Source organism: Symphalangus syndactylus, chromosome 20, assembly GCF_028878055.3.
Source record: "Symphalangus syndactylus isolate Jambi chromosome 20, NHGRI_mSymSyn1-v2.1_pri, whole genome shotgun sequence".
In the NCBI taxonomy this organism is placed as follows: Eukaryota; Metazoa; Chordata; class Mammalia; order Primates; family Hylobatidae; genus Symphalangus; species Symphalangus syndactylus.
Window position 1 is genome coordinate 22,700,750 of NC_072442.2, and position 24,339 is coordinate 22,725,088.

At 40.4% G+C, this 24,339-nt stretch overlaps 1 long non-coding RNA gene across 1 annotated transcript in view; it reads right to left on the reverse strand.

The window, feature by feature from the left end:
* LOC134735198 (uncharacterized) overlaps nt 1-24,339 on the reverse strand; it is a 58,595-nt gene that overhangs the window by 31,979 nt on the left and 2,277 nt on the right. Inside the window, exon 2 of the long non-coding RNA XR_010118025.1 lies at nt 388-488. This is a non-coding gene — a long non-coding RNA (uncharacterized lncRNA). The remainder of the gene's footprint in view (nt 1-387; nt 489-24,339) is intronic.

The window sequence follows — 24,339 nt, forward strand, 5'->3', positions numbered from 1 at the left end:
ATGAAGGCCAAGTATTGTGGCTAACGCCTGTAATCCCAGCACTTTGAGAGGCCAAGGCAGGTGGATTGCACAAAAAATTAGCCGGGCATGGTGGTGCATGCCTGTAGTCTATTGCTCAAACCTGGGAGGCAGAGGTTGCAGTAAGCTGAGATGGCACCACTGTACTTCAGCCTGGGCAACAGAGCTACACTCTGTTTCAAAAAAAATAGCAATCACACATTCCTGGCGGGAATTTCAGAGATTAATCCTACCATCAACAACCTAATAGATGTGAAGTAGTGATTCCTCTCACATGCTCACTTAACCCATCTCTTTGACTGGTGAAAAAGCAGATGGACATGGAGAATGCCAGTGATTTTCACAAACAGGCTGTGATACCAGTATCACCTGCTCTTCTGGGTTGTAGTGTCTTCACTGGAGCAAGTTAATACAGTCCCTGGCACCTGGTTTGCAGCTATTGCCAGCTTCTCTGCTCCCCCACACAGTTTCTACAAGACAAGGAAATGAGAAGAAGTTTGATCTAAGTGGTAGGGCAAGAGGATAGTTTGCCATCTTGCTTCATGACTACCTCAACTCAAATGCACTCTGTCATGTTGTAATCAGGATAATTCTTGATTATTTTGTTATCCCACAGGGATGACATTATGCTAATTGGACCTGATGAGGAAGTATATCAAGTGTGCCTTGGATACATGCCTGCCAGAGGGTAGGTGACAAACTTCACAGGTTCCAGAGCCTGTCACATCAGTGGTGTTTCTGGAGTTTGGTACCTTGGGGCATGTTGAAACAACATCTCTAAAAGAAAGAATAACCTACGAAGCTCCATGCTTGCTTGGTTTATCTGGATTTTGGACAGGCTAATCCATTTTCTGGCAAGCAGTAAGACTGCCAGAGAAGGAAAGTTCTCTCTAGCAGGTCCAAGTTGTGGTGTACATGTCCCACTATTTGCACACAATGAGCCAGCCGACCTAATGATAATGGGACACTCTGCAGAAGTCAGAGATCTACCAAAATCTCCAATAACAGAATCCCTAGGGTTTTGGAGGAAGTCTGTGCCCTCTTCTGCCAACAAGTACTGTCCATATGAAATCAGTATCTCACTTCCCATGGGACCCTGTTGAGACTGAATATCTGACCTTGGGTACCAAGTATCTGTGTGACCTGAGTTCTTATCAAATAGTCTGCAAGAAATGAATAAGCTGTAACAGCAGGTGGCTCAGACTTGCATTAGGATCAATGTCCACTGCTTCACTGCCTTTCTTTCCACTTACAGCAATGACCTCTTGGGGCACATGACCAGCTAAAGGAGGACAAAAAGGTGTGGGCTTTGTTTGCAAATGAAGCTTCATGATCCATAGGTCTCAACAAGAGTGGATGGCTTTCACTCTACAGCTCCACTCAGGGGTAACACTGCAAGACAATGATGAAGGGAAGTCATCTAATTGGGTATACATGTTTGTGTATTTTGGGTGAAATGATAGCCATCTCCATGCACTTAGAACTCACAGGGGAATGAAAGTTTAAGTAACCCCACCCAGTAAAGAATCCCATCCAACCGAGGTGGGCAAGCAGAACTTAGAGAGGGTTGTGGGAGAAGGCTGCTATAACTACCAACCAAGGCCTTGTGACTAGTTTCAGAAGTAGGTACAACTATAGATAGGTTTTATTTTACCAAAAGAAAAACTTCAGACAAATTAAGTTTAGAAGAGTTTACTTGAGCAAAGAACAATTCATGAATTAGGCAGCATTCAGAACCAGGAGACGTCCAGAGAGCACTCCCTAGCAACATGGGCAGGCAGTATTTATAGAAAGAAAAGGGAAGTGACGTACAGAAACAGCTTGATTGGTTGCAGCTTGGCATTTACCTTCTGTGGACTTGGTCTGATCAGTTGGCAGCCTGTGATTGGCTGAAGTTTGGCTGCTGCGGATGGGATTGGATGGGACTTGGCTATATGTTACAAGACTGTACTCTTAAGTTATGTTGCAGTTTGTTTACATACTACATTAGGTTACAGTTTGCTATGTATGGAGGCAGCTTTAGGACAAATTTAGTTTAATCTAAAATTGCTAACTATTGATGTTTCTTTCTCCTCTTTCCCCTGTGGCCTTATAAAAAGAAGATTGGCCATGGCTAACATTTTTGGTTTCAAACGAACATTTGACTGAATTGATACCATGGTAGCTTAACACACTTCATTGTGATGGGGACATTAACTCTTCACCCAGAGGAATGATGAGATTGGGGTAGGAGGAGAATGGGAAGTTGGTGTGCAGGACATCCTCCATTTATTCCTTTGGCATCTATTCTCCATCCTTCTCCAGCCTGCCCTGGGCTGCAAGAGGCTGCCTGGATAATATCGGTAGGGCTCCCTTGCCATCTGAATTTTGGTTGCTTGGTCAATGGGGGCAATGGCTGAAGATGAGAGGGAGGGAGGAGAGTGAGGTGAGACTACTTTTTTTCTTCTGGTTCTCCTCTTGCAAGTAATGCACGCTGGCTGTGTCCCACAGCTAAAGTTCCTATGATGCAGCCTCTTGACAGGTCTTTTTGATCTGCTGGTTCCAGTAACAACTTCTTCCCCTCAACAGAGCTGCCTGCCCCTCACCAATAGCCCCAAACTATACACTATCTCCTGTGGCCTCCCTCTTCTCTGTCCACACCTTTGTAAATAGTCCTTTTTGAACTCTTCTCTAATTATACCTTTGAATGTACCTTGTGTTTGTTAAAGGAAGACTAGATGAATTAAATTTAACAGAATTTAATTAAGAAAAGAAGGACTTGTGAAGAGATTCAGAGAGCTCTGAGCCTAAATGTGGGCAGGCAGGCCGGGCACGGTGGCTCACGCTTGTAATCCCAGCACTTTGGGAGGCCGAGGCGGGCGGATCACGAGGTCAGGAGATCGAGACCACGGTGAAACCCCGTCTCTACTAAAAATACAAAAAATTAGCCGGGCGTGGTGGCGGGCGCCTGTAGTCCCAGCTACTCGGAGAGGCTGAGGCAGGAGAATGGCATGAACCCGGGAGGCGGAGTTTGCAGTGAGCCGAGATTGTGCCACTGCACTCCAGCCTGGGTGACAGAGCAAGACTCCGTCTCAAAAAAAAAAAAAAAAAAAAAAAAAAAAAAAAAAATGTGGGCAGGCAGCATTTAGAGACAGAAAACAGAAGTGAGGTATAGAAACAGCTTGCTTGGTTACAGCATGGTGTTTGCCTTATTTGGACATAGTCTGATCAGTTGGCAGCCTGTGATTGGCTGCTGTGATTGGCTGAGACTCAGCTAGTTGCTACAAAAAAGATGATAAAACTCCTAAGTTAGGCTTTCAGTTTGTTTGCATAGTAAGTGTGGTGCATGTATGTTACATGTGGACTCAGGTATTGAGGCATCCTCAGGTCAAATTTAGTTTAATTTAACATGTGTCCTGCCAGGCCTCCTGTGGGATACGCCAGGTTAATAATGTGGACCCAGGAAAGATAGCATCTAGCCAGCACTTCTAAAAGGTGCATATGAGGCACCTGGGGGATCTTGTTACAACACAGATTCTGAGTCAGTAGATCTGGGATTCATCTATTTCTAGTGGAAAGGAAATATTCTAGACCCTTGCTACTCAAAGTGAAGTCTTTGGTCTAGCAGCTCCTACATCACCTGGAATCTTGTTAGAAACAACGTCAAGCCTCACCCAGAAAGAACTTCCCAATCAGCAGCTGGTGGGTGCCCAGCTCTGCAGAGCTCCTTTGGGAAAAACCAGAGGCCCCAATTCTTCAGGATTTTCCTGGCTGTTTCCCAGAACTGCCCACTCACTTTTTAAAAAAATATTTTTTATTTCCATGGATTTTGGGAAACAGGTGGTGTTTGGTTACATGAGTAAGTTCTTTAGTGGTGATTTGTGAGATTTTGGTGCACCCATCACCCAAGCAGTGTACACTGAATCCAATTTGTAGTCTTTATCCCTCACCCCCTTCCCACCCTTTCCTCCCTGAGTGCCCAAAGTTCATTGTATCATTCTTATGCCTTTGCATCCTCATAGCTTAGCCCCCACTTATGAGTGAGGGCATTCGATGTTTGGTTTTCCATTGCTGAGTTACTTCACTTAGAATAATAGTCTCCAATCTCATCCAGGTTGCTGCAAATGCCATTAATTCATTAATTTTTATGGTTGAGTCATATTCCATTGTGTGTGTGTGTGTGTGTATATACATATATACACACGTGTGTGTATGTATATACATATATATGTACATATATGTATATATACATATATATGTGTATACACATACACGTGTGTGTATATGTATATATACATATATGTATATATACACACATATACACACACATATATGCACACATATATACACACATATATACACACATATGTATACACATACACACACACACACACCACAGTTTCTTTATCTGCTCATTGATTGATGGGCATTTGGGCTGGTTCCTCATTTTTGCAATTGTGAATTGCCACTCATCCTTTTAGCTGCTTCTCTTTCAATTCATGTTTTCACAAAAAGTCAATAGCTTTTGTTGATTCAGTCTTCTTTTTCAGTTCTGCTTCTAAGGCATGGATAGAGACAAGAGTCATATAATGAGGCCAGAATTTTCTGTTTCTTTTCTTGACTACTTTTTTTATTAGGTTGGTGCAAAAGTAATTGCAGTTTGTGCCATTAAAAGTAATGAAGAAAAGAAACAAAACTTTGCTTGTTTCTCTGCATCTCACCATTGCTGGCTAATTTTTGGCTATATCTTTACAGTTTTCATCCATTTTATAAAATATTGGGGGAGAAGGCTGGGCTTGGTGGTTCACGCCTGTAATCCCAGCACTTTGGGAGGCCGAAGCAGGCAGATCACGAGGTCAGGAGTTCGGGACCAGCCTGGCCAATATAGTGAAACCCTGTCTCTACTAAAAATACAAAAATTAGCTGCACATGGTGGCGTGCGCCTGTAGTGCCAGCTACTCGAGAGACTGAGGCAGGAGAACCACTTGAACCTGGGAGGCAGAGGTTGCAGTGAGCCAAGATTGTGCCACTGCACTCCAGCCTGCGCAACAGAGCAAGACTGCGTCTCAAAATAAATAAATAAATAAATAAATAAATAATATATATATATAGAGAGAGAGAGACATTTTGTTGTCTGGACTTACTCTGACATTTACTAGCCAGAGTTCTAAACTTTATATGAGGTATTACACTAAGACATCAGCACATGCAGCTCTAGGATACAAAACAATTACGAGTTTTTTGTTTTTTGTTTTTTTTTTGAGATGGAGTCTCGCTCTGTCACCCAGGCTGGAGTGCAGTGGTATGATCTCTGCTCACTGCAACCTCCACCTCCTGGGTTCAAGCAATTCTCCTGCGTCAGCCTCCCCAGTAGCTGGGACTACAGGTGCCCGCCACCACGCCTGGCTAATTTTTGTATTTTTAGTAGAGATGAGGCGTCACCATATTAGCCAGGCTGGTCTCGAACTCCTGACCTTGTGATCTGCCTGCCTCAGCCTCCCAAAGTGCTTGGATTACAGGCGTGAGCCACCGCACCCGGCCCAATTATGAGATTTCGAATGTCATTCTACAATAGGCAAATCTTGCATTTTTCTGTGACCATGTCTTATATTTAAGATTATAAAGCAAATTTCTCAATCCCATACATAATTACCAGAGCTGGTTCTCATGTGTGATAAACATGTCTACCCAAGCATGCACTTCTTGAATGAAAAGTAAAAGTCTATCTTCTAGGCAGATAATGGGGCTACTTTTATACATATAACTGAAAAAATAACTTATTCAAATAATCATTTTCTAGTTTCCTTTTCTTAGAAAATCTAGGTCTTTTTGGCTTGTGAGTCTTTAGGCCTTGTTGTATTTTAGAGGAAGCAGTGACGAATCACAGATTTTGTTTCTAAGCAGGGATGGTCCGAGAAGGCCTGGCTGGACTTCTACAGACTCAGCAGAACCCAAAACACTTGGGGGTGGCTGGCTCCTCCTATTGGCTCTCGCTGAGGTTAAGTCAAGGGGAAAATATTTCTCCCAGGACCATTGAGGCAATGACAGACATAAGAAAATATTCTTCAAAGGGGATAATATTAATTAGTAATAAACATCAGAATTTCACAATAATACAAAGGGAAAAATGTGTTTTGACAACATATAGACTAATCCTGCCAAGGAAAGGAAAAAAGAGAAGTATAAAATAATAACATGAAAATTCAATCCAGTGTTGCAAAAATGGCAACTTGTAACTGACAGTGTTTACTTTGATTCTGTTTGTCTACCCTTTCCCTGCCTCTGCCTCTCTTGGCCTCTCCAACGCCTGACACACTGCCCCTCTCTGTCCTTCATACCCACCCTACCCCAGAGACTCAGGCATTTCTGCTTCCTCATGGTGGGGGATATTAAGACTGAGAAGTACCTGCCCTCAGGTTTCACATGGCAGCTCTTTCCTCAGTGGGACCTCCCTGACTTCCCAGTCTAATTTACCAACCCCTCTTACCAAGCAGACAGACTAGACAGAGACACTCATAGATACTGAGAGCCCTTCTGTTGTACTGCCTTGCTTTACAATCTTTTTTTTTATCTATTATTCCTTGTACTTGTATTTGTTCACGTATTCCAGGACTTTTATGTCGTGTCTGCCTCTGGACTCCCAACAACTTAGACCTGCTAGTTTCACACACAGGCAAGGGCAGGAGCTGCCTCTTTCTTCTTAGATGGGAGGCCTTCCAATCAGTTATCAGCCTTCAGAATATAAAGCTGTGTTTTCACCCTGGAGGCTGGAGAGAGTGGAAGATCTTGTACAACAGTTGTTTCAACCCATTCTATGGGAATCTTTATTCAACATGAAAGAATGAGGGAGTTAATGAATATGGGAATACAATAAGAGACAACTTGTGGACTGAATTGTGTTCCCCCAAAATTCACATGTTGAAGGTTTTAGGGAAGTAATTAAGGTTAAATGAGGTCCTAAGAGTGGGCCCCTAATCTGATAAAACTGGGGCTTTTATAAGAATAGGAAAAGACATCAGAGATCAGAGATTCCGCACCCCCAACCCCAAAGTGCACAGAGAAAAGGCCATGTGAGGAAACAGTGAGAAGGTGACCATCTACTAGCCAGGAGGACAGCCCTCACCAGAAACCAAATTTGTCAGCATCTTGATCATAGACTTCTTGCCTCCCTAGCTGTGAGAAAATAAATGTCTATTGTTTAAGCCAGCCAGCCTGTGGTATTTGATGACAGCTCAAGTGACCTACTACAATAACCAAGGATCAAAGAAGAAGTTACAAAGGAAACTAGAAAATTCTTTGAGATGAATAAAAACTAAAACACAATGTACTAACATTAATGGGATGCAGCTAAAGCAATGCTTATAGGGAAATTTGTAGCTGTAAATGTCTTTATTTAAAAAGAAGGTCTCAAATCAATAACCTAACCATCCACCTTAAGAAACTAGGAAAATAAGGCACACTAAACCTAGAGCAAGCAGAAGGAAGAAATAAGAGACCAGTGCAGAAATAAGTGAAACTGAGAACAGGAATAGAGAAAATTAATGAAACTGAAAGTTGTTTCTTTGAAAAGATCAAGGAAATTGACAGACTTTTAGCTAGACTGACCAAGAAAAGAGATGACACTCAAATTACTAAAATCAGGAATAAAAGAGGGGACATCATGAATGACATTATGGAAATAAAAAACAATATGAGGAAATATTATGAACACTTGTGTTGCAAAAAAATCAGATAATATAGATGAAACCGACAAATTCCTAGGAAGATACAAACTATTGAAACTCACTCAAGAAGAAATAAAAATCTGAATAGACCTATAACAAGTAGATAGATTGAATTATTAATAATTAGGGGAAAAGGCCCAACAAACTTCCTACAAAGAAAAGCACAGATGGCTTCCTTGGTGAATTTCATCAGAACTTAAAAAAGAATTGACACCAATTTTTCATAAACTGTTCTTAAAAACAGAAGAAAATGGAATACTTTCTAACTCATTCTATGTAGCCAATATTACTCTGATACTAAAGACAGACAAAGATATCACAAGAAAATAAAATTACAGACCAATATATCTTGTGAATATAGATGCAAAAATCCTGAACAAAATACTATCAAACCAAAGACAGCAACATATAAAAAGGAGTATAAGTCACGACCAATTGAGATTTATCCCAGGAATGTAAGGTTGGCTTGAAAAACAAAATCAATGTAATACATCATATTAATAGAACAAAAGACAAAAACCACTTGATCACATCAATATACACAGAAAAAAACTTGAGAAAATACAATGTCCTTTCATGATAAAAAACACTAAACAACCAGGAATAGAAGAACATCTCCTCAACCCGATAAAGGCCATCTACTAAAACTCCACAACCACACCAAACTTAATGGTGAAAAACTGAATACTTTCCCTGTGAGATCAAGAACAAGACTATAATTTCTGCTCTCATCACTTCCATTCAACATTGTACTGGAAGTTCTAGCCAGGATAATTTGGCAAGAAAAGAAAATAAAAGACACCTAGAGTGAAATAAAAGAAGTAAAACTATCTCTATTTGCATATGATATGATATAAAAACTAAGGTATCCAGTTGGAAACTTATAATGAATACATGAGTTCAGTAAGGTGCAAGATGCAAGATCTGGTTACAAAAATCAGTTGTATTTCTGTGTAATAGCAATACAAAATTTGAAAATAAAATTTAGAAAACAATTCCATTTATGAAAGCATCAAAGATAATAAAATACTTAGGAATAAGAGAAATTTAAGATTCTTCCATCAGCCGTGCGTGGTGACTCATCCCTGTGTTCCCAGAACTTTGGGAGGCTGAGATGGGTGGATTGTGGTTTGAGCCCAGGAACTGGAAATCAGCTTGGGAAATATTACAAAATTTCATCTCTGCAGAAAATACAAAAAAATTAGCCAGGCATGGTGGTGCATGTCTGTGGTACCAGCTACTTGGGAGGCTGAGATGGGAGGATCGCTTGACCCTAGGAGGTTGAGGCTGTGGTGAGCCATGATCACATCACTACACTCCAGTCTGGGCAACAGAGTGAGACCCTGTCTCAAAAAAAAAATTGTCCATTGAAAACTATGAGATATCATTTAAAGGAATTAAGCAAATGGAAAAATATTCCATGTTCATAAATTGGAAGGCTTAATTTTGTTATGATGGCAATACTCTCCAAATGGATCTATAGATTCAATGTAATCTCTATCAAAATTCCAGCTTCTCTTTTTGCAGAAATTGATAACATGATCCTAAAATTCATATGGAAATCAGAGGATCTATAATAGTCAAAATAATCTTGAAAGAGAAGAAATTTAGAGGATTCACTCTTCTTTATTCAAAAATTTAAAGCAGTGTGGTATTGCATGAGGGTAGACATATAAATCAATGGAATAGAACTGAAAGTCCAGACATAAATACATTTATGATCAACTGATTGTTGACAACAGCATCAGGTTAATTTCATGGGAAAAAGACTAGTCTTATCAACAAATAGTGCTAAGACAACTGGATATCCACAGGCAAAAGAATCAAGTTAGACGTATACCTCATATTGTACACAAGAAAATAACTCAAAATGACTCATAGGCTTACCTGCAAGAGCTAAAACTGTAAAGCTCTTAGAATAAAACACAGGAGCAAATCTTTGTTAGCTTGGATGAGGCAATGATTTTTTAGATATGACAGGAAAAGCACAAGGAGGGAAAAAAGATGAACTTTACTGCATTAAAATTAAAATTTTTTGTGTGTTTCAAGGGACATCATTAAGAAAGTGAAAAGATAGCCAGGTGCAGTGACTCACGTGCGTAATCCCAACACTTTGGAAGGCTGAGGTGGAAAGATTGCTTGAAGCCAGGAATTTAAGACCAGCGTGGGCAACATAGAAAGACCTTGTCTCCATAAAAAATAAAAATAAAAAATTATCTGGATGTGGCTGTGCACACCTGAAGTCCTAGCTACTCAGGAGGTTGAGGTAGGAAGATCTTACGGAGTTGGAGGCTGCAGTGAGATATGATTGCACCATTGCACTCCAACTTGGGTGATAGAGACCCTGTCTCTAAGAAAACAAAACGAAACAAAGAACCAGTCTGGCAGTGCTTCAAAAAGTTATATGACTCAGCAAGGAAAGCAAAACCATATGTCCTCAGAAAAATTTGTACACAAAAGTTCATAGCAGCATTATTCATAATAGTCTGAAGTGGAAACAATCCAAACATCAATCAACTGATAAATAGATGAGCATAATGTGGTACACAATGAAATTCACCCATACAAAAAGATGAAGTACTGATACGTGCTACAACAGATAAACTGTGAAAACATTATGCTAAGTAAGTGAAAGAGGCCAGACACATATTGTATGTATTTATTTACATAAAACATCCAGAAAAGGCAAATCGATAGGAACAGAAAGTAGATTAGTGGTTGCCAGGGACTGAAGACAGGGAAGGGGAGATTGAGGAGTGACTGCTCTGGGTATGGGGGTTTCTTGTTGGGGTGATGAACATGTTCTGGAATTAGATAGTGAAGATGGATGCACGACTCTATGAAAATACTAAAAATCCCAGAGTTGTATACTTTAGAAGAGTGAACTTAATAGTATGTAAATTGTATCTCAATACAGCTATTATTATAAATAAATAAATATGCTTTGTTTCTAAAAAAGCATTGTTTTGCTGTTGTTGTTGTTGTTGTTTATTTTTTTTTTAGCAGTGGGGCTGTGGACCTGGGTCCAGAGTATGGAATGATGCAGGGTGGAGGGGCCATCCCATGCACGCTAGTAAAGCTAGTGAACATGAATGAAACATGGAAGTGTACGTGTCTTGATTATGGTCTTCACTCTGGGATCTGAGAGAAACACACAGCTCCTCAGCGGTTCAGGCTTGCAAAGAATTTATCTTGAGTCTTATCAGCTTACAGCCACCTAAAACATGAAGCTATGCTAATGTTCCTTGTGATAGCCTTGTTTGGGTTTAGAAAATTCTTATGTGGCCAGTTGGGATCTGAGGTATAAATCTACTCATAAATAAACAGCATGAATTGCCTTTAAAGACTTGCTTCAAGACAAATGAAGAATTTGTGGCTTACCTGATGTAGTTGTGACTACGAAGATCATGGAAAAGATTAAGAATGTGCTTTACTGTGGCAACATTCTCGGCATTTGTGGAAATTTGCTTTTGAGTAAATTTGTTAGGTAAGCAATTTGACTGCGATGATAGCAAATAAATATTAGTACTTATTTGTTATCCATTTCATTTTCCTAAATAACTTAGAGAGGGATTCTTTCTGGTTTCATTGGTAAAAGTAATGTTACATATTCTCAATACATTGCAGTTTAGTATTTAATTTTGCTTCTTTGTTAACTGGGAAAGCATGACTTGGTTACTAAAAATTTTAACAGAATGAAAAACATCTGCCAGGCAGTGATACAAAAATTCTTCATGAATCATCTCAATAGGTGCAGAAAAAGCATTTGATAAAAGTCAGCATCCTTTCATGATAAAAATCCTCAACAAACTTAAGAAGAACTACCTTAAAATAATAAAGGCCATATACAACAAACCCATAGCCAGCATCATACTAAACAGGAAAAAGTTGCAAGCATTCCCTCTAAGAACTGGAACAAGACAGGATGTCCATTCTCACCACTCCTATTCAACATAGTACTGAACTCATAGGGCAATCAGGCAAGAGAAAGAAATAAAAGATATGCAAGTTGGAAAAGAGGAAGTCAAATTATCTCTGTTCACTGACAATATAACCTTATATCTAGAAATTGCTAAAGACTTCTCCAAAAAGCTCTAGATCTGATAAATGAATTCAGTACAGTTTCACAATAAGAAATCAATGTACAAAAGTCATTAGCATTTCTATGCATTAATAATGATCAAGCAGAGAACCAAATCAAGAAGGCAATCCCATTTATAATAGCTACAAAAAATAAAGTAAAATAAAATAAAATGCCCAGGAATATATTTAACCAGGGAGATAAAAGATCTTTACAAGGAAAACTAGAAAACACTGATGAAAGAAGTTGTAGATGACACAAACAAATGGAAAAACATCTTATTCTCATGGATCAGAAGAATTAATGTCATTAACACAATGATACTGCACAAAGCAATCTACAGATTCAATGCAATATCTATCAAAATACCAATGCTGTTTTTCACAGAGTTGGAAAAAAAAATCTTAAAATTCACATGGAACCAAAAAAGAGCCCAAATGGCTAAAGCAATCCTAAGCAAAAAGAACAAACTCGGAAGCAACACATTACCTGACCTCAAACTATACTACAAGGCTATGGTAAGCAAAACACCATGGTACTGGTATAAAAACAGACATATAGATTAATGGAACAGAGAACTCAGAAATAAAGCCACACATGTACAGCCAACTGATCTTTGGCAAAGTTGACAAAAAAAAAAAAAAAAAACACTGGGGAAAGGATACCCTTTTCAATAAATGATGATGGGGAAATTGGATTGCCACATCCAGAAGAATGCAACTGGACTCCTATCTCTCACGATATACAAGATGGATTAAAGACTCAATTATAAGACCTGAAACTATAAAAATTCAGGTAAAACTCTTGTGGACATTGATCTAGGCAACGAATTTATGACTAAGGCCTCAAAAGCACAAGCAACAAAAACAAAAATAGACAAATGGGACTTAAACTAAAAAACTTCTGAAAAAAAAATCAACAGAGTGAACAGACAACCTGCAGAATGGGAGAAAATATTTGCAAACTATCCATTCAACCATTCAACAGGGGACTGGCATCCAGAATTTGTGAGAAACTCAAACTTCAACAACAATAACAACAACAACGACAAAAGTGGGCAAAGGATTTGAATAGACCCTTTTTTGAAGAAGACATACAAATGACCAACAAGCATATAAAAAATTTCTCAACATCACTAATTATCAGATAAATGCAAATTAAAACCACAGTGAGATATCATCTTACATGAGTCAGAATGGTTATTACTAAAAAGTCAAAAAATAACAGATGTTGGCAAAGATGCAGGTCACATTTCAGACCCCTCCAAGGGCAGCTGAAACAACTGTTGCACAGAATCTTCCACTCTTTCCAGCCTCCAGGGTGAGACATAACTGTGTATTCTAAAGGGTGATAACTGATTGGAAGGCTTTCCATCTAAGAAGAGAGAAGTAGCTCCTACCCCAGCCTATGTGTGAAACTAGTAGATCTAAGTGCTAGGAGTCCAGAGGCAGACACGACAGGAAAGTTCTGGAATATGTGAACAAACATGAGTACACGGAATGGCAGAGCATGAAAAGGGATAATAGGGTCGTAAAGCAAGGCAGTACAACGAAAGGCTCTTAGTATCTGCGAATGTGTGTCTGTCTGGTTTGTCTGTCTGGTAAGAGGAGTTGGTACATTAGACTGGGAAGTCAGGGAGGCCTCAGTGAGCAAAAAGCTGCCATGTGAAACCCTAGGGCAGGTGCTTCTGAGTCTTGACATTCACACTGTGATTGAGCGTGGATATGAAGGATGGGATGGGCGAGGTGGGCATTGTGTCAGGTCTTGGAGAGGCCAAGAGAGGCAGAGGCAGGGGCAGGGTAGAAAAACAGAATCAGAGCAAACATTGTCAGCTGCAAATTATCACTTTTGCAACACTGAATTTTCTTGTTTTTCTCCCTTTTCCCTTTCCTTGGCTGGTTAGTTAATATATTTTTACAGCGCCCTTTTCTTTCCTTTGCATGATTGTGAAATATTGCTGTTTATCTCTACTTTTAACACCATCCTTGTAAAGTCCCACAGTCCTCACAGTGGTCAGGCTGCATCAGCATCATGGGAAAAACAATATTTCTCCTTGATTTAACTTTGGAGAGAGTCTGACAGAAGGAGTGAGTGCTCTCAAATGCCTTCAGTTCTGCTGAGTCCTTAGGAGTCCAGTTAGGCCTTCCTGGGCCATCACCGCCTGAAGCCCAATTATGTGATTTGTCACATCTTCCTCTAGACTATACTCATGCCTGAAGAATCACAGTCCTTGAAACTCCCATTTCCTGAGTTAATTTCCCAGAAATGGACTCCCTTCAAGGATCCTCAGGAAGAATCTAAAAAAGGGTCCTTGAAGGGAGTTAATTTCTGGTTAAATAAAACATCTGCCATCTTTTCAGAATATAGACTTTTCCTCCTCACCATAAAAAATGTGAGCTTGCTCTGGGCAGTGATTTCTTTGATAGGTCCTGAAAGTACAGGCAATGAACACAATAATAGACAAATCGTATTGCATCAAGCAAAAAAAACTACTGCACAGCAAAGGAAATAATTAACAGAGTGACGATACAGTCCACAGATTGGGAGAACATATTTGCAAATTATACAGCATAAAATGGGCTAATATCCAAAATATACAAGGAATTCAAACTACTCAATAGAAAGAAACAAATAACTTGATTAAAAACTGGGCAAACAATGTGAGTACGCATTTCTCAAAATACACACAAATGGCCAATAGATATTTGGAAAAATGCTCAGCATCACTAATCAGGGAAATGTAAATAAAAGCACAATAATATATCACCTCACGCTGTTAGATTGACTATTACAAAAAAGATGAATGATAACAAGTGTTGGAGAGGATGATGAAAAAAGAAAACTCTTGTACACTGTTGGAGGAAATGTAAATTAGTACAGTCATTGATATGGTTTGGCTGTGTCCCCATCCAAATCTCAACTTGAATTGTATCTCCCAGAATTCCCACATGTTATGAGAGGGACCCAGGGAGAGGTAGTTTAATCATGGGGGCCATCTTTTCCTGTGCTATTCTCATGATAGTGAATAAGTCTCAAGAGATCTGATGGGATTATCAGAGGTTTCCTCATTTGCTTCTTCCTCATTTTCTCTTGCTGCCACCATGTAAGAAGTGCCTTTCACTTCCTGCCATGATTCTGAGATTTCCCCAGCCATGTGGAACTGTCCCAGTAAACCTCTTTTTCTTCTCAGTCTTGGGTATGTCTTTATCAGCAGCATGAAAACAGACTAATATAGTAAATTGTTACCAGTAGAGGGGTATTGCTGAAAAGATACCAGAAAATGTGAAAGTGATTTTGGAACTGGGTAACAGGCAGAGGTTGGAATAGTTTGGAAGGCTCAGAGGAAGATAGGAAAACGTGGGAAAGTTTGGAACTTCCTAGAGACTTGTTGAATGGCTTTGACCAAAATGCTGATAGTGATATGGACAATAAGGTCTAGGCTGAGGTGGTCTCAGATGGAGATGAGGAGCTTGTTGGGAACTGGGGTAAAGGTGGCTCTTGTTATGTTTTAGCAAAGAGGCTGGTGGCATTTTGCCCCTGCCCTAGAAATTCGTAAAACTTTGAACTTGAGAAAGATGATTTAGGGTATCTGGTGGAAGAAATTTCTAAGCAGCAAAGCATTCAAGAGGTGACTTGCACTCTGTTAAAGGCATTCAGTTTTATAAGGGAAGCAGAGCATAAAAGTTTGGAAAATTTGCAACCTGACTATGCAATAGAAAAGAAAACCCCATTTTCTGGGGAGAAATTCAAGCCAGCTGCAGAAATTTGCATAAGCAGTGAGGAGCCTACTGTTAATCCCCAGGACCATGGGGAAAATGTCTTTAGGCCATGTCAGAGACCCTCACAGCAGCCCTTCCCATCACAGCCCTGGAGGCCCAGGAGGAAAAAGTAGTTTCCTGGGCTGGACACAGGATCCCTGTGCTGTGTGCAGCCTAGGGACTTTGACAGAGCAGGAGCATCACCATCTTGGACAAGCACCACCATTCTAAAGTTCCCCTTAATCAAAAACTGCCATCGCTTCTCGGCCTTTTGGCTAAGATCAAGTGTAAAAACTGCCTAAATCCACAGGGCATCAGCCTAATGGCTAAGGTCAGCATGACCATAAACCATAAATGACATCTCTGACCAGAAACATTTCAACCATAAGATAAACCCCTCCCCAGAGAGATGTCAGCCCCAAGACAATCTCCCCTCCTACCAGAGACATTCCAAACCCACAATAAACTTCTCCCCCACCAAGAAACATTCCAAACCTATGAGAAGCTCTCTCACCCTAAAACCAACAAATACTCTTAATCTGTAAGACAGCATGCTCCTGACCAAAATCAGCCAGAAGCCCCTCTCAGGTTTATTCTCCAAAATAAACCTGTCTTTGACTGGTGAGTCACTTTTCATGTTTCTTTCCTCTTTCTTTAACTCTTACATTTGGTGCCAAAACTCGGGATGGGTGTTGGGGGTAGAGGCTCTCCTGCAACCCAAAAAGCAGTGGACAGCAGCTGCTCATCCTGCTGGATCCTGAGAGTCTCTGGCCACCCATCTTGTCTTGTCTCTCACTTCACTTTTCTAGCAATTTGTCTGAGGAGGACAACTAACCTGAAGGGGACTGCGAGGCTCAGGCTGGGGCTAATCTCCAGCGAACCCTCAAAGCCCTCAGGTCTTAGGAATCCACCTCTGGCTGCCCACAATGGGTATTTTGCTCTCTTCCCTCCTCCCTCATCCTCTTCTCTCTCTCTCTCTGTCTCTCTCTCCCTCTCTTCCTTGTGCAGCTCTAGTCCAAGGGACCCTTTGCCAATTCCAATCAGAACATCCAACATCGGACACTAATCCAGCTGACTGGTAAGATATGCCCTCTCCTGGCTTTCTCACAGTACCTGGGAAAGTCAGGTCAGCTGTCCCGGTCCTCGGAGGACCAGTGGGACTAAGCTAGAAGAAATCTTGAAGATGCCCAGTTTCTTCTCAGCTTATCATCCTCTTTATAAAGAGGATTCCAGGTTTCTGTCTTTTATCTGGGGATGCCTAGAACAAAAACAGTCACCCTCAGCTTCCTCTTACCAGTCCACATGGGTGCCAAACAATCCCACTTTCCTAAGTCCTCTCCATTGGGCTGTCTCCTTCACAATGTTGCCAAGCTTGGCTTAAAGGAAGCATAAAGCCAAAGCGTATGCTTTTTTATTGCAACATGGCCTGGCCCCAATACAAATTAGATAATGACAGCTCGTAACCTGAAAATGGCACCTTTGACTTTCAAATTCTCAGGGACCTTGACAACTTTATAACCAGAAACAGCAAATGGCAAGAGGTTCTCTATATTCAGGCTCGCTTTTACTTTAGATCCCAACCCTCCCTGTGTCAAACTTGCACCTCTCATGAAATCCTCCTTCTTAATGAAAACCTTACCCAGGTCTCTCCTTCCTCTGAGACTCCTTCCTCCGAAACCCCTTCCTCCAAAACCCCTTTGACCTTGCAGATGAACCCCTTCCATATTCTCATCCCCCTGCATCTGCTTCTAAACCTATCTGAACCCTCCACTTCAGTGACACCTCCTGCCCACAAGCCTTCAGTCCCAAACCCTGCTCCTCCTCCTTCTCCAACTGTTACCCATTCAAAAACTGCTCCAACCAGTCAAACAACCTCTGCCATTCTCCCTCTCCAGGAAGTGGCTAGGGTTGAAGGCATTGCTCCCGTTCATGCCCTTTCTCCACGTCTGATTTGTCTCAGATCAAACAGTGCCTGGGATCTTTCTCTGAAAATCCCCCTCATTAGCGCAGGGAATTCCTGCACATAACCCAATCCTTTAATTTAACATGGCATATTTATATAATTCTAACCTCCACCCTCACACCTGATGAAAAAGAGCACTCGATTTAATTAAAATGAATATTCAAGCTGTGAGTATATTCAAAAGGCCTTTATGTTTTTCTCTTCATAAATCTTGTTTTCCTGGAAAAGGTTTTTTTTCCCGTCAACTGAATTACTTTTCTCCACTCTGTCTTGCCACTCTTGGTGCATATATGAAAAATCCTAAAATGACTTCTGGTGGCCTGGAACTCCTTGGGAAAACAGAAAAGGTGCCACATATCCCGTTTTGGGAAAAAATCTGTTTTCCTTATGGAACCCCTGGAATTAAAGGTGAATAAGTACCTCTCAAAATCTGTCTTTGTCTTCCAGCTATACTTGTTTACTAGGCACTGGAAACTGTTTTCGTAGCCCTGTTCTTTTTTTTTTTTTTTTATACTTTAGGTTTTAGGGTACATGTGCACAATGTGCAGGTTTGTTACATATGTATCCATGTGCCATGTTGTTTTGCTGCACCCATTAACTCGTCATTGTGCATTAGGTATATCTCCTAATGCTGTCCCTCCCCCCTCCCCCCACCCCACAACAGTCCCTGGAGTGTGATGTTCCCCTTCCTGTGTCCATGAGTTCTCATTGTTCAATTCCCACCTATGAGTGAGAACATGCAGTGTTTGGTTTTTCTACAATGAACTCAAACAAATTTACAAGAAAAAAACAAACAACCCCATCAGCCAAAAAACACATGAAAAAATGCTCATCATCACTGGCCATCAGAGAAATGCAAATCAAAACCACAATGAGATACCATCTCACACCAGTTAGAATGGCCATCATTAAAAAGTCAGGAAACAACAGGTGCTGGAGAGGATGTGGAGAAGTAGAAACACTTTTACACTGTTGGTGGGACTGTAAACTAGTTCAACCATTGTGGAAGTCAGTGTGGTGATTCCTCAGGGATCTAGAACTAGAAATACCAGTTGATCCAGCCATCCCATTACTGGGTATATACCCAAAGGACTATAAATCATGCTGCTATAAAGACACATGCACATATATGTTTATTGCAGCACTATTCACAATAGCAAAGACTTGGAACCAACCCAAATGTCCAACAACAACAGACTGGATTAAGAAAATGTGGCACATATATACCATGGAATACTATGCAGCCATAAAAAATGATGAGTTCATGTCCTTTGTAGGGACATGGATGAAACTGGAAACCATCATTCTCAGTAAACTATCACAAGGACAAAAAACCAAACACCGCATGTTCTCACTCATAGGTGGGAATTGAACAATGAGAACACATGGACACAGGAAGGGGAACATCACACTCCAGGGACTGTTGTGGGGTCGGGGGAGGGGGGAGGGATAGCATTAGGAGATACACCTAATGTTAAATGACGAGTTAATGGGTGCAGCACACCAACATGGCACATGGATACATATGTAACAAACCTGCACATTGTGCACATGTACCCTAAATCTTAAAGTATAATAATAATAATTAATTAATTTTAAAAAAAAGAGTTACAAAGTCTCCTTATACCCCAATCTCGCCACACGTGAGCCCTTATTGTAGGAGCCGGACTACTGGGTGGGCTTGGGACTGAAATTGGAGGCATAACCTCCTCCACCCAGTTCTATTATAAATTATTACGAGAATTAAATGATGACATGGAACGAGTTGCCAACTCCCTAGTGACCCTACAAAGCCAGCTTAATTCTCTAGCTGCAGTAGTCCTTCAAAACCAGAGAGCCCTAGACTTATTAACAGCTGAAAGAGGAGAAACCTGCCTCTTCTTAGGAGAAAAATGTTGCTATTTCATCAACCAGTCAGGAATCATTCCTAAAAAGTCAAAGAACTAAGAAAATGAATAGAAAGTAGAAAAAAGGAGCTTGAACACTCAGGGCCCTGGAATATGTTTAACCAATGGATACCTTGGCTCCTCCCCTTTCTAGGCCCTGCAACAGCCATCCTACTATTACTCGCTTTTGGGCCTTGCATTTTTAACCTCCTTGTCAAATTTGTTTCCTCCAGAATCGAGGCCATCAAGCTACAAATGGTCTTATAAATGGAACCTCAAATGAGCTCAACTCACGGCTTCTACCGAGGACCCTGGATTGACCCACTGGTCCCTCACTAGCCTAAAAAGTTCCCCTCTGGAGGACACCACAACTGCAGGGCCACTTCTTCGCCCCTAATCAGCAGGAAGTAGCCAGAACCACCACCGCCCAGTTCCCAACAGCAATTGGGGTGTCCTGTCTAGAGGGGGGACTGAGAGGAGGTGCCCACTGGGCTTCCTGGGTCGAGTAGGGGCTCAGAAAGCTATGAAACTCACTCATTTCCTGCATCAGGACTTACTTTGGTCCTGGATGAATAATATTGAAGATATATGCCTAAAATATTCCTAACATCAGAATTTGCACGTGGTTTTTTCCCCAAGAAAGCTATAAACAGCAAAAATTTTGCTGTAAGCTTCCCTGTGTCCTCTCTCCCTCTCTCCCTTCTCCCTCCCCTGAAACTAAAAGGAATGTTACAAGCCCATTTTTCTGTGACCAGCAGACCTTAGCTATGCTCCCAATTCCAATTCCTTGTAAACACAATTTGTAAAATCCTGTGAGATCCTGTCTCCTTTGCCATGCTGCTGCAAGGTTATAAAGTAGATAAAACTTAAGTTACAATTCCGGTTTTCCTCAAGATCTAAGACATGTTAATTGTCTTTATTTCTCGCTCTGGTAACATCTTCCCGCTGCATGTATTTCTCACCTTAAAGAGTCTAAGAGGTGATTGAAAAATCTAACACTGGCTACCCGCTCGGGACTCCTTCCATGCTGTGGAAGCTTTGTACTGTCACTCTGCTTAATAAAGCCTATAGCTTTTTTTCCTCTCAGTCAAATCCATGTCTCTCTCTCACCTCAAGCTGCCGCCACACCAAATCTTTGGCGGGTTAAGGCAAGAACTTTTGGCATTACAAATCCAGGAGCTGGTTTTTTGAAAAGATTAACAAAATAGATAGATGGCTAGCCAGACTAATAAAGAAGAGAGAAGAATCAAATAGACACAATAAAAAATGATAAAGGGGATACCACCACTGATCCCACAGAAATGCAAACTACCATCAGAGAATACTATAAACACCTCTACACAAATAAACTAGAAAATCTAGAAGAAATGGGTAAATTCCTGGACACATATACCCTCTGAAGACTAAACCAGGAAGAAGTTGAATCCCTGAATAGACCAATAACAAGTTCTGAAATTGAGGCAGTAATTAATAGCCTACCAACCACTAAAAGCCCAGAACCAGACAGATTCACAGCTGAATTCTACCAGAGGTACAAAGAGGAGCCGGTACCACTTCTTCTAAAACTATTCCAAACAATAGAAAAAGAGTGAATCCTCCCTAATTCATTTTATGAGGTCAGCATCATCCTGATACCAAAACCTGACAGAGACACAACAAAAAAAGAAAATTTCAGAACAATATCTCAGATGAACATCGATGCTAAAATCCTCAATAAAATACTGGTAAACAGAATCCAGCAGCACATCAAAAAGCTTATCCACCACAATCTTGTCAGCTTCATCCCTCAGATGCAAGGCTAGTTCAATACACACAAATCAATAATCGTAATCCATCACATAAACAGAACCAATGACAAAAAACACATGATTATCTCAATAAATGCAGAAAAGGCCTTCAAAAAAATTCAACACCCCTTCATGCTAAAAACTCTCAGTAAACTAGGACTGATGAAACATATCTCAAAATAATAAGAGCTATTTATGACAAACTCACAGCCAATATCATACTGAATGGGCAAAAGCTGGAAGCATTCCCTTTGAAAACCAGCACAAGAAAAAGATGCCCTCTCTCACCACTCCTATTCAACATAGTATTGGAAGTCTGGCCAGGACAATCAGGCAAGAGAAAGAAAGAAAGCGTATTCAAATACGAAGAGAGGAAGTCAAACTCTCTCTGTTTGCAGATGACGTGATTGTATATTTAGAAAACCCCAGTCTCAACCCCAAATCTCCTTAAGCTGATAAGCAATTTCAGCAAAGTCTGAGGATACAAAATCAATGTGCAAAGATCACAAACATTCCTATACACCAATAATAGACAAACAGAGAGCCAAATCATGAGTGAACTCCCATTCACAATCGCTACAACGAGAATAAAATACCTAAGAACACAACTTACAAGGGATGAGAAGGACCTCTTCAATGAGAACTACAAACCACTGCTCAAGGAAATAAGAGAGGACACAAACAAATGGAAAAACATTTCATGCTCATGGATAGGAAGATTCAATATCATAAAAATAGCCACACTGCCCAAAGTAATTTATAGATTCAATGCTATCCCCATCAAGCTACCATTGACCTTCTTCATAGAATTAGAAAAAACTACTTTAAATTTCATATTGAACCAAAAGAGAGCCCATATAGCTAAGACAATCCTAAGCAAAAAGAACAAAGCTGGAGGCATCACACTACCTGACTTCAAACTATGCTATAAAGGTACAGTAATGGAAACAGCATGGTACTGATGACAAAACAGATATATGGACAAATGAAACAGAACAGAGGCCTCAGAAATAATGTTACACATCTACTTCCATCTGATCTTTGACCAACCTGACAAAAACAAAAAATGGGGAAAGGATTCCCTCTTTAATAAATGGTGTTGGGAAAACTGGCTAGCCATATGCAGAAACCTGAATCTGGACTCCTTCCTTACATCTTATGCAAAAATTAACTGAAGATGGATTCAAGACTTAAATGTAAAACGTAAAACCATAAAAACCCTAGAAGAAAACCTAGGCAATACCATTCAGGACACAGGCATGGGCAAAGACTTCATGACAAAAACACCAGAAGCAATGGCAACAAAAGCAAAAATTGACAAATGAGATCTAATTAATCTAAAGAGCTTCTGTGCAGCAAAAGAAACTATTATCAGAGTAACAGGCAACCTACAGAATGGGAGAAAATTTTTGCAATCTATCCATCTGACAAAGGGCTAATATCCAGACTCTACAAGGAACTGAAACAAATGTACAAGAAAAAAAATCCCCATCAAAAATTGGCGAAGGATATGAACAGACACTTCTCAAAAGAAGACATTTATGCGGCCAACAAACATATGAAAAAAAGCTCATCACTGGTCATTAGAGAAATGCAAATCAAAACCACAATGAGATACTATCTCATGCCAGTTAGAATGGCGATCATTAAAAAGCCAGGAAACAACAGATGCTGGAGAGGATGTGGAGAAATAGGGGTGCTTTTACACTGTTGGTGGGAGCATAAATTAGTTCAACCATTGTGGAAGACAGTGTGGCGATTCCTCAAGGATCTAGAACCAGAAATACCATTTGACCCAGCAATCCCATTACTGGGTATATACCCACAGGATTATAAATCATTCTACTATAAAGACACACGCACACATATGTTTATTGCAGCATTATTCACAATAGCAAAGACCTGGAACCAACCCAAATGCCCACCAATGATAGACTGGATAAGGAAAATGTGGCACATATACACCATGGAACACGATGCAGCCATTAAAAAGGATGAGCTCATGTCCTTTGTAGGGACATGGATGAAGCTGGAAACCATCATTCTCAGCAAACTAACACAAGAACAGAAAACCGCACACCACACATTCTCACTCATAGTGGAAGCTGAACAATGAAAATACATGGACACAGGGAGGGGAACATCACACACCAGGGCCTGTCAGGGGGTGGGGGGATAGGCGAGGGATAGCATTAGTAGAAATATCTAATATAGGTGATGGGTTGATGTGTGCAGCAAACCACCATGGCACATGTATACCTATGTAACAAAACTGCACGTTCTGCACATGTATCCCAGAACTTAAAGTATAATAAAATAAATTTAAAATAAACAAATAAATAAATAAAAAGCAAGACTCAATGATCTGTTGCCTACAAGCAACATGTTTCACCCATACAGATACACATAGGCCGAAAATAAAGGGATGGAAAAAGATATCCTATGCTAATGGAAACCAAAAAAGAGCAGGAGTAGCTATACTTGTATCAGACAAAATAGATACAAGACAAAACTTTTGGCCAGGTGCAGTGGCTCATGCTTATAATTCCAGCACTTTCAGAGGTCTAGATGGGCAGATTGCTTGAGCCCAGGAGTTTGAGACCAGCCTGGGCAACATGGCAAAACCCCTTCTCTACGAAAAACAGAGAAACCACCCAGGCATGGTGGTGCATGCCTGTAGTCCCAGCTAGTCAGGAGGCTGAGGTGGGAGGATCACTTGAGCCTGAGAAGCAGAGGTTTCAGTGAGCCAAGATCACACCACTGCACTCCAACCTGGGTGAAAGAGCAAGACCCTGTCTCAAAAAAATTAACTTTTTGTTGTTTTTATTCATCTTATTGTACTGTCTATGTCTTGAAAAGTTGCAGTTTTTATTATTTTTTGTTTATCATTTAATCTTTCTATTTAAGATAAGAGTAGTTTACATGGCACAGTTACAGTGCTATACTATTCTGTGTTTTTCTGTGTACTTTCTATTGCCAATGAGATTTGTACCATCAGATTATTTTTTCTCATTCATTAATGTCTTTTTATTTCTGATTGAAGTATTGCCTTTCACATTTCTTGTAGGGCAGGTCTGGCGTTTATGAAATCCCTGTTTTTGTATGTCTTGGAAAGTCTTATTTCTCCTTCATGTTTGAAGGAT